Genomic DNA, 10,870 nt, shown 5'->3' with positions numbered 1-10,870 from the left:
ACTTTAAAAAATACAGATGGTCCCTGATTTAACGATGGATTGACTTAACGGTTTTTTGACTTTTTGATGGTGTGAAAGTGATATGCATTCAGTAGAAACCATACTTCAAAATTTGAATAGTGACCTTTTCCCCAAGCTCGTGATATGTGGTTCAATACTCTCTCTTGATTCTGGACAACAGCAATGAGCCACAGCTCTCAATCAGCCATGATCAACAGGGTAAACAACCCATACACTGACAACCATTCTGTACCCACACAACCATTCTTTTTTTCACTTTCAGTTCAGTATTCAACAAATTACGAGGTATTCAACACTTTATTATAAAGTAGGCTATGTGTTAGATGATTTTGCCCGTATCAGGCTAAGTGTTCTGAGCATGTTTAAGGCAGGTGAAGCTAAGCTATGATGTTAGGTCGGTTAGTTGTATTGAATGCATTTTCAGCTTACGCTATTTTCAGCTTATGATGGGTTTATTAAGGCATAACCCTTTTGTGAGTCAAGGAAGATCTGTATAGCCAGGTTTAAAAAATAATGTGATTCATATTCATGTACTTACACTCCAGAAAGTATGATTGTTAACATTTTTTCAAATTTACTACAAACCTATATGTATGTATATGTGTGTGTGCATGTCAACCATTCCAACAAAGTTAAAGTTCCCTTTATCTTCCATCTGCAGGCCTATATATCTTTCTCTGTTACTTCCCCTGTTACCTTGGGCTAAAAAAATTCTGTATCACAAATTTAGATCCAATTAATTTTTATGTCACTTTCCATAGTACAGATATGTATATTTCATAGACACATAATAATCATAAACATGGTCATATCAGCTGCTACCACTTATTGAGGTCTATTTTTATATCCAGATTCTCTACCCTCATACAGTCCTGTAAGGTCAGTGATGGTATTGCCATGTTACAGATGAGAAAACAGAGCTTTGAATATTTGAAACAACTTGACCAAGACCATGCAGAGAGTAAGTAGAAAGACCATGATTGAAACACTGCTTTTTGTACTCTAAAATCTCTGTTCTTTCCTCTGCACCTTGCTGCCTCTTCTAAAATGATTGAATAAAATATGTGGCAATGCTACGGAACTTGGAAGTACATATATTTTAAATGTGTTCCAGACTCTATGAGGTGTCTTTAGGAGCAGGATAGATGTGAATAAGACCTGACCCTTGACCTTTAGGTGCATATAGTCTAGAGTTTGGAGAGAAAGTAGTGGAAGATACAGAAGCATAAACAAATATCTGTAAGGATTTTCAGAGTGAGATTGTGGTATGAACTACTTGGGAGAATCTAGCAAAAGAAGAAACACTTTTGATTGGAGAGATCTGAGGCAATGTCAGAAAAGAAGCAGCATTTGGACTATCTTGTAAACATCTCAAGAAAAACGATCAAGGCATGACAATATAGGGAGCCAGTTAACAGGTGGCTTCATTAGCCTGGGGACCTGAACGGGAACCTGCAGACCTGCAGTGTCACATTTGTATATGACCAGGAAAAAGAGGCCACTGAATCTTCTTTAGGGCTTTTTTTTTTTTTTTTTCCTGAAAGGATTACAGAATTTTAGAAAAAGTCTATTCTCTGGTGCTTTACAGCTTAACCATTTAATAATTGCTAGTGGGGTTAGCCACACTTTGGGACATTCAGAAAATTTCTCAGTTGCCTCGGGAGTAACTTGCAGTTTTAACACTTTCCAGGATATGGGGTGATGAGCAGGAACGCTCTAGTGCCTTGGGGTCAGTGCCTTCTGGGGAGTTTTCCAGTCTTGTGTGCTGAGGCTGGTTGATACAGGAATCATTTGATGTCCATAGAAACACCAGATACTACTGAGAAAATGACAAAATCATAGAGTACTGGCAATGGTGAGCTTATGAGGATACTGTTGCCCAGGTAATTCAAGTCAGTCTCCTAAGGTCACACAACCAGCCAGTGATAATCTGGAGTGACTTCCCAGGTGCTTCTCCATAGCCACAGCAATACTCTTTCCATCACTCCACCGTAAAAACATTCCTAATTGCTTCTCTGATTTTCCTGTGCAAAGCATGCTCCAGTTTGACTTGAGCTAAGCAATAGTACACTAGCAAGATCCTGAGAGTGAAAATTACTTCCTAGGTTATTCGGTGAGGGCAACCTGCCCTCACTGCTCAGGTCTTATGTGGTAAAGAGACAAGTCTGTTCTTCCCCAAACCTCCCTAGTGTTGGTAACCCCACCTGGGCCTCAGGGGAAAGGGCCTCTCCCAGTTATCTGATGAAGTTAGCTTGTTCCACCGCGCCCATATACTGCTGTTCCTAGAAGATTTTTATTGCAGAGAAGATGACACACAGGAAGGTGACCACTGTGGGCCCAATTGGAAAGACAGTCCCATCAGAGCTAGATAATACCTGCATTCTTCAAAGGCCTTTAAGTATTCATGCTGCTTCAGTGCAGCCAAAGTCTGCCTTGAAAGGAGACCCAGAAAGCTTTTTTGCAGCAAAGTTAATCCCAGTGAAAGCTTCTTCAACTAAAGCAAGCTCTAGGGGTCGAGAAATAAAGTGAATTAAGCCTTAATGACTCAGCTCCTCTTTCCTCCCTGCCCTTGTCTACCAGCCAGGAATGTGGGGAGGAAATGAGTTAGGTCAAATCTATGCTTGAGTTCTACGAAGCAAAGATCTATCCACGCCCAAGGTGATTTTACTAAAAAATGCTATTTCTTTACAGAAAGTCTTCCCTAGCCCTTGGCTCCAGTAAGTAGGAATTTCACATGTATGAGTCTAGGAAGAATGTGAATGGAGAGGAAGGCATGGATGCCTATCAAAAGGCAATTGATGTGTGGCTAAAGTAACGGCTTTTGCACTAAAAGAAACTGGGTGATTCACTATCTTAGGTTCAACTCTCTACCATCAGACCCAGAAACAAAAATTCATAATGTACAAGTGAGTTATTGACAAAGTGCTCCAACAGAAAATAGTAAGAGAGTCCAGGAAACAGGACAGGGATGAAAAGAATGCCAACCAGGCAAGGGTACCGTGTCAAGCAAAGTCCTGGACTGAGCAACTTCAGCTTGAACTTGAAGGTGAACTCTCGAATATCAAGTTGCCTCAAAGAGGTCCCAACCTGAGGCCAGAGAGCTTGAGTTTCATAATCCTGTACCTATCATCATTGGTAAAGGGCTCTCCAAGGAGTATATAAACTCCAGGCCTCCAGCTATCTGTGTTTTCCAATAAAGGGCTCTTGTAATGCAGAAGCAGTCCTCCCAACACAGCCACAATTTCAAGCTGTTGGAACTGAAATATACCAAAGGCCAGAGCATATATTTAAGAAAAAAAATTTTTTTTAAATCTACAAAGAAAAAAAACAAACAACATTATCCTGAAGATATCTATGCCTTAGCTCAATAGTATCCTACCAGCTACATTTCCCCAAAGTTTTCTTTTGACTTGGAGATCTGTGTTCAAGAGAGTTACCTTCATTTACTAATTTGTAGGCACTGTGCTAATGCATTTTATGGTACCATGTTGGTTACCACATATATTATATAATATAGCAAGACCATTGGAGCTTAGCAGTCCCAGGTTTAAATCTTGATTTGTTCATTTACTAGCTGAGTAAATTTATGAAAGTTACTTTACCTCTGTGTGACTCAGGGAAATGGTTGTGAAGAATAAATGAAATAACCAAGTACAACTTTTAATAACCTAGTCATGGCACATGGGTAAAGTCTCAATGAATATTGGTTATTAACAATAATGATAATAGCAATAATAATATTATTTATTTATTCATTTACACAACAAATATTTATCAAGCACCTACGAGGTATCAGAGCCACCTCTAGGCCAAGAATTACAAAGGTGTTTGTTAGACAAAGATCATGCCCTCACAGAGCTTACATTCTGGTAAGAGAAACAAATAATAAGCACACAGATAAGTAACTAATGCAATATCAGTTACTGATAAATGTAATAAAGAAAACTGAAGCAGGGCACAAAGTAAAGAAGAGTAGTGGAGTGGGAGATTATCACTACATGTGATGGTCAAGGAACACCCTCTGGGAAGAACAGCTGAGCAGAGACCTGAATGTGTTGAAGGGGTGAGCCACGGAAAGAGCCAAGGAGCAATGTTCTGGGAACAGATCATAGTAAGAGCACAGGAGGAGAATATACTTAGCATGTTAAAGAAATAAGAAGAATCCAATGTGGCCACAGTAGAATGAAGCAGGCCAAGAGTACTAGGAAATAAAGCCAGAGACAGTGGCAAGGACCAGAACAGATCACGTAGAGCCAAGTAACCCATGGTAAGGAGGGTGACTTTTATTTAATCTGACTGTGATAGGAACTCACAGGGTCACAGTGACATAGATGGTGACAAACCTGAATTATGTTTTTAAAAGACTACTCTTTTCCCCATATGCCCCTGAAGGGCACAAGGGCATCTATGCAAATCACTTCCTAGCAACAACCCTGGATCTCACACAATCCCCAAGCTCAATGGGCAAACTAATCTCTAATAGCAAGCACGAGCTACCCATTTATTCACGTCCTTATGTTGTCTTTTGGAAAATAATAGTAATGCTGTCCAACATTTACAAAGAAATTCTCCATAAGTAATCTCTAATATAAAGATATGGCTGCCGATGCACCATCAGAGTATCTTTAACCTTTAGTTCCTCCTATTTTACTTGTTTCCAGTTTGTATCTTTGGCTTTTCTGCCTTTTTGGAGTATAGTCTCTCACATCAAAATAACTCCTTTAGGTTGATCTTATGGAACAAGCCTGCCTGACTTGCTAGAAGCAAAATTATACACCTTTAGAAATTAATTTTTTGATATATTCCATTTCACAGGACATTCTTCCATTCACATACCTCTGATGGCTCCTCACTGACTACAGATTGAAGTTCAGTCCTTAGCTGAGTGTTCCACTCTTTCTCTTCCTGAACCGGGCAGACCTCTCCAACGTGCCTCAGCTAACCATGTTCTTACACAAGGAATCACCTGCCATAATACAATTCTTCTCCACTGTCTCTCAAAGACAACATGCACAGTTTTATTGCCTCATCATTGTTTATTTCTTTTATTTGTCTAAGTATAAGGCTTCTCTCAAGGCCAAGTTTTAGTCCCACCTCTGTGTGGGTCTTCCCTGACAATCCTTCACTGATCATTCCTTCATTCTGAACTACTTCTACAGTTTTTAAACTTTGCATATGATCCCTTGGATTATTACTGATCTTTTGAAGAACACATTTATCTCTACAGGCCATCTGTGAACTTATTCAAGTTTGGGATCACATCTCACACGTCTCTGTACTCCAGGCACTCTGCCTATTACACTTGACTTTCCCACCAGACTCATCATTGTTAAATCCTGCTGAGTTCACATGTCTGTCTACCCCCAGCACACCTACTTTTGTACATTTTTTTGTTTTTACTGAATTGTGCAAGAAATTGATCTATCTTTATTTTTATGAAACCTTAACTTAATCTCTATTCCAAGCTCCCCTTTTGCATTATGGAAGCAGTCTCAGTCTATTCAGGCTTTTTCCTTTCTTTGCCTGATGTTTAGTTTAAGTTGTGTTTGGGGAACCTCAAGTATATTCAGTCATCTGTCCCCCCAGATATCCACTAAGAATTACATGACATGACCCTATTTGGTCCTTAGATGTGGTGTCATTTCTGAAAGGTTGCTTTCTCCTATGCCAATGCCCATCCCAGGCCTGAGCTCTCTCCTTGCTAGTTTCAGAAGCATGGTAATTTCTCTGATGCTATTCAGGGCTCCACCTGCCTAGACTCACACGTAATGTCCATTCTGAAGTCTTGCTACTTTCTCAGGGACCCGTTCTCACAGCAGGAAACACAGCTCTTCTCTGCAGTGCCCACCAGCGCCTATCTTCTCATCATTAGATATGATGGTCAAGGAAAGCCTCTCAGGGAAGAACAATTGAACAGAGACTTGAGTGAGTTGAAAGAGTGAACCATGAAAAGATCTGAGAAGTAATGTTCTGGGAAGAGGCCATAGTAAGAGCAAAGGCCCTGGATGAGAATATACTCTTCCTGTCTTAGTGAGGAAATCTTTGGTCTGGAGGAAGCCAAGTCACATCTTCTTTCCAATATTTTGCCTCTTCCCCAATTCTCTAAGTTACCTTTAGAGATGTATAACCAAAATCCAGGAAAACATTAGCAAATCACTTTCTAATTCTGCCTTGAAACTTCTCTATCTTAAGGCAATAAGGCTAGAACAACTTTTGTTTTGATTAGGCAGTTGCGTGGACATATAGATAAATTGCCAGGAAAAATAATGATCATGGGTATAAAATAATATCCTATCATAATTATTTTAGTAACTAGCATAAACTTCTTCTTTTCCACCTGATTCATCAACTTGGGAGACAATTTAGACTCTTTCCTCTTACCCATCTCCATTGGTCTTATTGTACATGAAACCAAAGCCAAAGATAACTCTTTGGCCTAAAATTAGGTCCAGTAATAACCAGACCCAGAAGATTCTGCTTGAACAAAATAGAATGGATAAACAAATGAAAAAATTCAAAGTAGATGGGGATAAACTGTACACAAGGAAGAGATAATGTGTTCTTGATGTTCAGATAAAGAAGAAATCAATTCCACCTTATGGTCTCTTGTCTTCCCTAAGCTTCACCCAACTGACTACGTATACTAGATATCATGATAATGACAATGATCATAGTGCCCATTTGAAGATCAACTATAATTTTCTTTGTTTTCTTAAAACAGGAATTTGATGTTGTTTGGAATAAACAGAATTTCATCTTTCCCAAAGCCCACTGCATGTAGTTATGCAGTGAACGTGGGCACAACTTCCAAAGTTGTGACCTTTACTCTAGATATCATATACTTGTATATCTGTGACAACAACTGTAGCGAGCTGGGGAAAAAAAGTGTTCTGTTGTAACAAAACCAGCATATGATGACAATTTCCCAACAGAAAGAAGTAAAGGGTCTTGGGTAAAGGACAACATTTTATAATTTACACAGTTGTCATAAAGGCTAGGGGCTCTCTAATTTGCTCCTCAAAGTTTTGCTTTTAAAAACCACCTGAGCTCTTGATTTCATTCATACCAGTAGGCTTTAGTAATACACCAAGAGCCATCATTTAGTTTAAAGAAAAAAAAGGCAACAGAGAGCCAAGACCCCTAGACCTTTTCTCTCCTTCCACAATCATATATTAATGTATGCAAAACACGATAGTAGGGACCCACCTAGAAGGAGCCAAAGTATGATTACAGAAGTGCTTTAGACTTAACCATCACCCTCAGAAAGTTCACAATCGAATTTATGAAATAACACAAAGACCAATAGAGTACGATGTGATGAGAGGCATAACTAGTACAAAGTGTTGAGGAAGCGCCAAGAAGGAAATAACTAACTCTGCCTTAGGGGATAGGAGAGAGCTTCAGTGAAGAAGTCATATTTGACCTGAATGCTATAGAATTAGTGGGGACTTCCCAGGCAGAAAAGGGAGGGAATACTTCCCAGAAAAAAAGAAATTGCACATACTTATTTCAGGAAAGTGAATGACTCTGTTACAAAATATTAACTGAGGCTGGACCTTGGGGTGCAAGGGGTGTGGAGGAGAGTGATGAAAGACAAATCAGGCAAGGCTGGTTGAGGACTGGGAAGATCATGGAGAGCCCTGTCTGCTAGGACTTTGAATTTTATATGAACATGGAGCAGAGAATTGCAACCATGTAAAGGAGAAACTTCAGAAGCTGCTGAGAAGAGTGAGGCACTTTAGAAGCTGAGGTTTAGAAATTTCTGACAGCACTGTGGAAATGGACTGGAGGAAATCAAAGGGCTAGTGGAATTGCTAGCCCAGGTAGGACAAAGACAAACCTAATTTCAGGAACCACTTAGGAACCTCTGGCCATGCAGGACATGATGAAAAAGCCCTAACTGTCTTAAGAACAAGAATCTGACTCTGACTCTTGTTCTGTCCATGGCACCAAACAGCTCATGCTACTAGTTCCCGGTATGCCATCTACTCCTAAAGCCCACCAAGAGCACAGGTATTCATTGACAATCCCTTTATGATTGGCTCTCATAAAATTTTGCTTCTTTTTTTCAGGGCATTTTTCTCATGTTTGGAATTATTCTTTCATATGTGTGATTATTTGACAACTGTTGGATGATCCTCACTAGACTCTAATCTCTGAATGATCAAGAATTGTGTCTGCATTTTGTTCATCACTATCTCTGGAGGCTAGTGGAGAAACTGACATATAGTAGATGCTCAGTAAATGTTTGTTGAAAGAATGTTGACTGAAATATTGAGAAGCAGTTGAGGTAATGGCATTCTGCTTGGGAAATATTTAGCTTTTCTTGCTTTTCAAAATGACAAACAAAATATTCAATCTGCGATTTAATTACTATACAATTAAATTTTTTGACACTTTATATAAAATTTCCTCTCCAACACTACATGTGAACACTAATTCTGTAAGTTAAATTCCAGATCTGATATTCACTTGAAATGGGAACCAAATTTGATCAAATTTTTTTATTTTATGGACTTTAAATTCCCAAAATAAAATAATACAGACTGCTTAGCCTGGATTTAATGATTAGTATTTCTTTTTCTTTCTCTCTCTTTCTCTCTTTCTTTCTTTCTTTCTTTCCTTCCTTCCTTCCTTTCTCTCTTTTTAAAAAAATTTTTAAAGAGGGCTTTTTTAACCTAAGGCAAACCAATTTTTCCGTCATGACTTTAAATTTGATGAGGTTCCATTAAGAAACTCCATTCATGTCCTACTTCTTACAGGCATACACATAAAGAGACAGTCAAAGCACTTCATCAAAAGCAGAAAGATTAAGGCAAAAGATTACACAACAAAACCACCCACATTCAGTTTTGTAAGTCTAACAGTCAGCCTGAATCATCACCCTAGAGCGCCTGCATTCCGTTCCAACCCAAGTCTTTAGCTTACCATTCAAGACCCGAGAAAACAAAATATTAGTATTGGTGACCAAAAAGGCAGGTGTGTTTCTCTTTCCTTGGTTACTCTTAGCCCTGGAGGCAGCAACTGTTTCTTGTTTTTTACTTGGTAAACACATCTCTTGGGAGATAATTAAAGAACCAGCAGAAATCTTAAGATCACCAAAGAATAGCAACTGGTCCTAGTTCTAGCAACAGAATCTCTGGCTTAAGAATCTCAGAAAATAGTTTTTGAATCAGGCTCACCCATCCGTGGCTCACTCCCATAGCAATATCCCTCATGTTATTCATCCCATCCTTTATCCCATTTTCCTCTTCTTACATTTTTATTTATTACTTAGCCTGAAGTAACGACCCTCTCCTGTTAATCCTAGTCCCTCTTCAAGTGTGCACTCAAATGTCACCCTCATGTTCTCCCTCATCATTTTGGGAAAACTATATTATTCTTCTGTCTGCATTCCTGCAGTACGTGGCTTATACACCTTTGCATACTATTTCTACTCGCTACTATACCAGTCATCTGGTTGTCTGTTATTTTCCTGTTATTAGATTGCAAGCCCCTTTAAGTCAGTAAATGTGGAATTCATACCCATAGGCCTACTTAGAGCCCAATTTGTGCCCTAAGCAGTGTAGACAGGTGATAATAAATCATGAGTGAGTGGATTATAAAAAGTATTTGAGAATCTTTGCAATAATAGATATAGATACAATAAGACAATTAAGTTACAAATAAAAGAAATATTTTTATGGGAACAAGAAATGAAAATATAAAACAAGGTCAATAGAATTATTGTAGTGGAGCATTAAAAGTAACATTAACTTCCTGGCAGCTGATGAAAAAAGAGAGCTAAAGAACAAGATTACTCATATGAATTGGATAGGAGTAAGTGGAAACTGAAACTAGACCAGTTCTCACAAAGACTGAAACTGAGTCTTAAATGATCACAATCCCTTATAGAATTGAGATGATCAACCTTTTTTTCTGTGAGCCAAAAGAAAATAAAATACCCTTTAGAGGAAGAAAAAAATACAGAGATGCAATCATTTTTATATACAAGGCCAAGCATTCAATCAAAAATTACCAGTTAGGCCAAGAATAAGATAAAATGGTGAAGACGAAAACAAACAAAGAAAAAATAGCCCAACAGGTGAAAAAACACACAGAAAAAAAAAAAAGAAAAGTATTTTTCCAAACTGACAAAAAGAATTAATCCACAGATTCAAAAAGTTCTATATAAAACCACCCTTAGACACATCAGGGAAAAAATACTAAAAAGAAAACAAAAGCAGAAAGAAAATTTTAAAAGCATCCAGAAACACAGACACGTTTCTTTCAAGGAAGTAAAAGACTGATAAGATAACTCTTCAAAGGAAATTATGGGACATCTGAGAGCCACCGCCAGCGCCGTAGACGCAGATGCCATGAACAGCGTAGGGGAGGTTTGCACCAACATGAAGCACGAGTACGACTAGTTCTTCAATCACTTGTTTGCACAGGTTCCTCAAGGGGGATGGCTCTGGGGACCCGGGCACCTACCTCTTCAAGCACTACCACCAGTGTGTTCAGAAAGCAATAAAGGAGAAGGAGATTCCTACTGAGGGACTGGAGTTCATGGGCCATGGCAAAGAAAAGCCTGAAAGCTCTCCTTGACCTTGACAGTCACCTTGAAAATGGACTCCTCAAATCAGGAAATTGAGAACTCTGGATCGTGTCAATTAAAGCTGTGAAAATAACATCAATTTGATGCATTTGAGCAGGTGGGGGGTGGGGGGGTTACCTTTCCTCCTTCTTGATATTTTTGTCTCACTTGTAAAAGATGATGAACCATCACTCTTTGCTTTGAGATTTCTGGCTTTGGCATCTCAGCAGGAACTTAGTGTGCTAAATAATGGGATTATTTGGAATTATGGTT

General features: G+C 38.8%; 1 pseudogene; it reads left to right on the top strand.

The window, feature by feature from the left end:
* Positions 1 to 10,379: 10,379 nt before the first annotated feature.
* LOC133093440 (TP53-regulated inhibitor of apoptosis 1-like) lies at positions 10,380 to 10,649 on the top strand (annotated as a pseudogene).
* Positions 10,650 to 10,870: the final 221 nt, after the last annotated feature.

Source organism: Eubalaena glacialis, chromosome 6 (assembly GCF_028564815.1).
Source record: "Eubalaena glacialis isolate mEubGla1 chromosome 6, mEubGla1.1.hap2.+ XY, whole genome shotgun sequence".
NCBI classification, from domain to species: domain Eukaryota; kingdom Metazoa; phylum Chordata; class Mammalia; order Artiodactyla; family Balaenidae; genus Eubalaena; species Eubalaena glacialis.
Note: the sequence above shows the minus strand (reverse complement) of the source record. Positions and strands in the feature narration are given on the sequence as shown.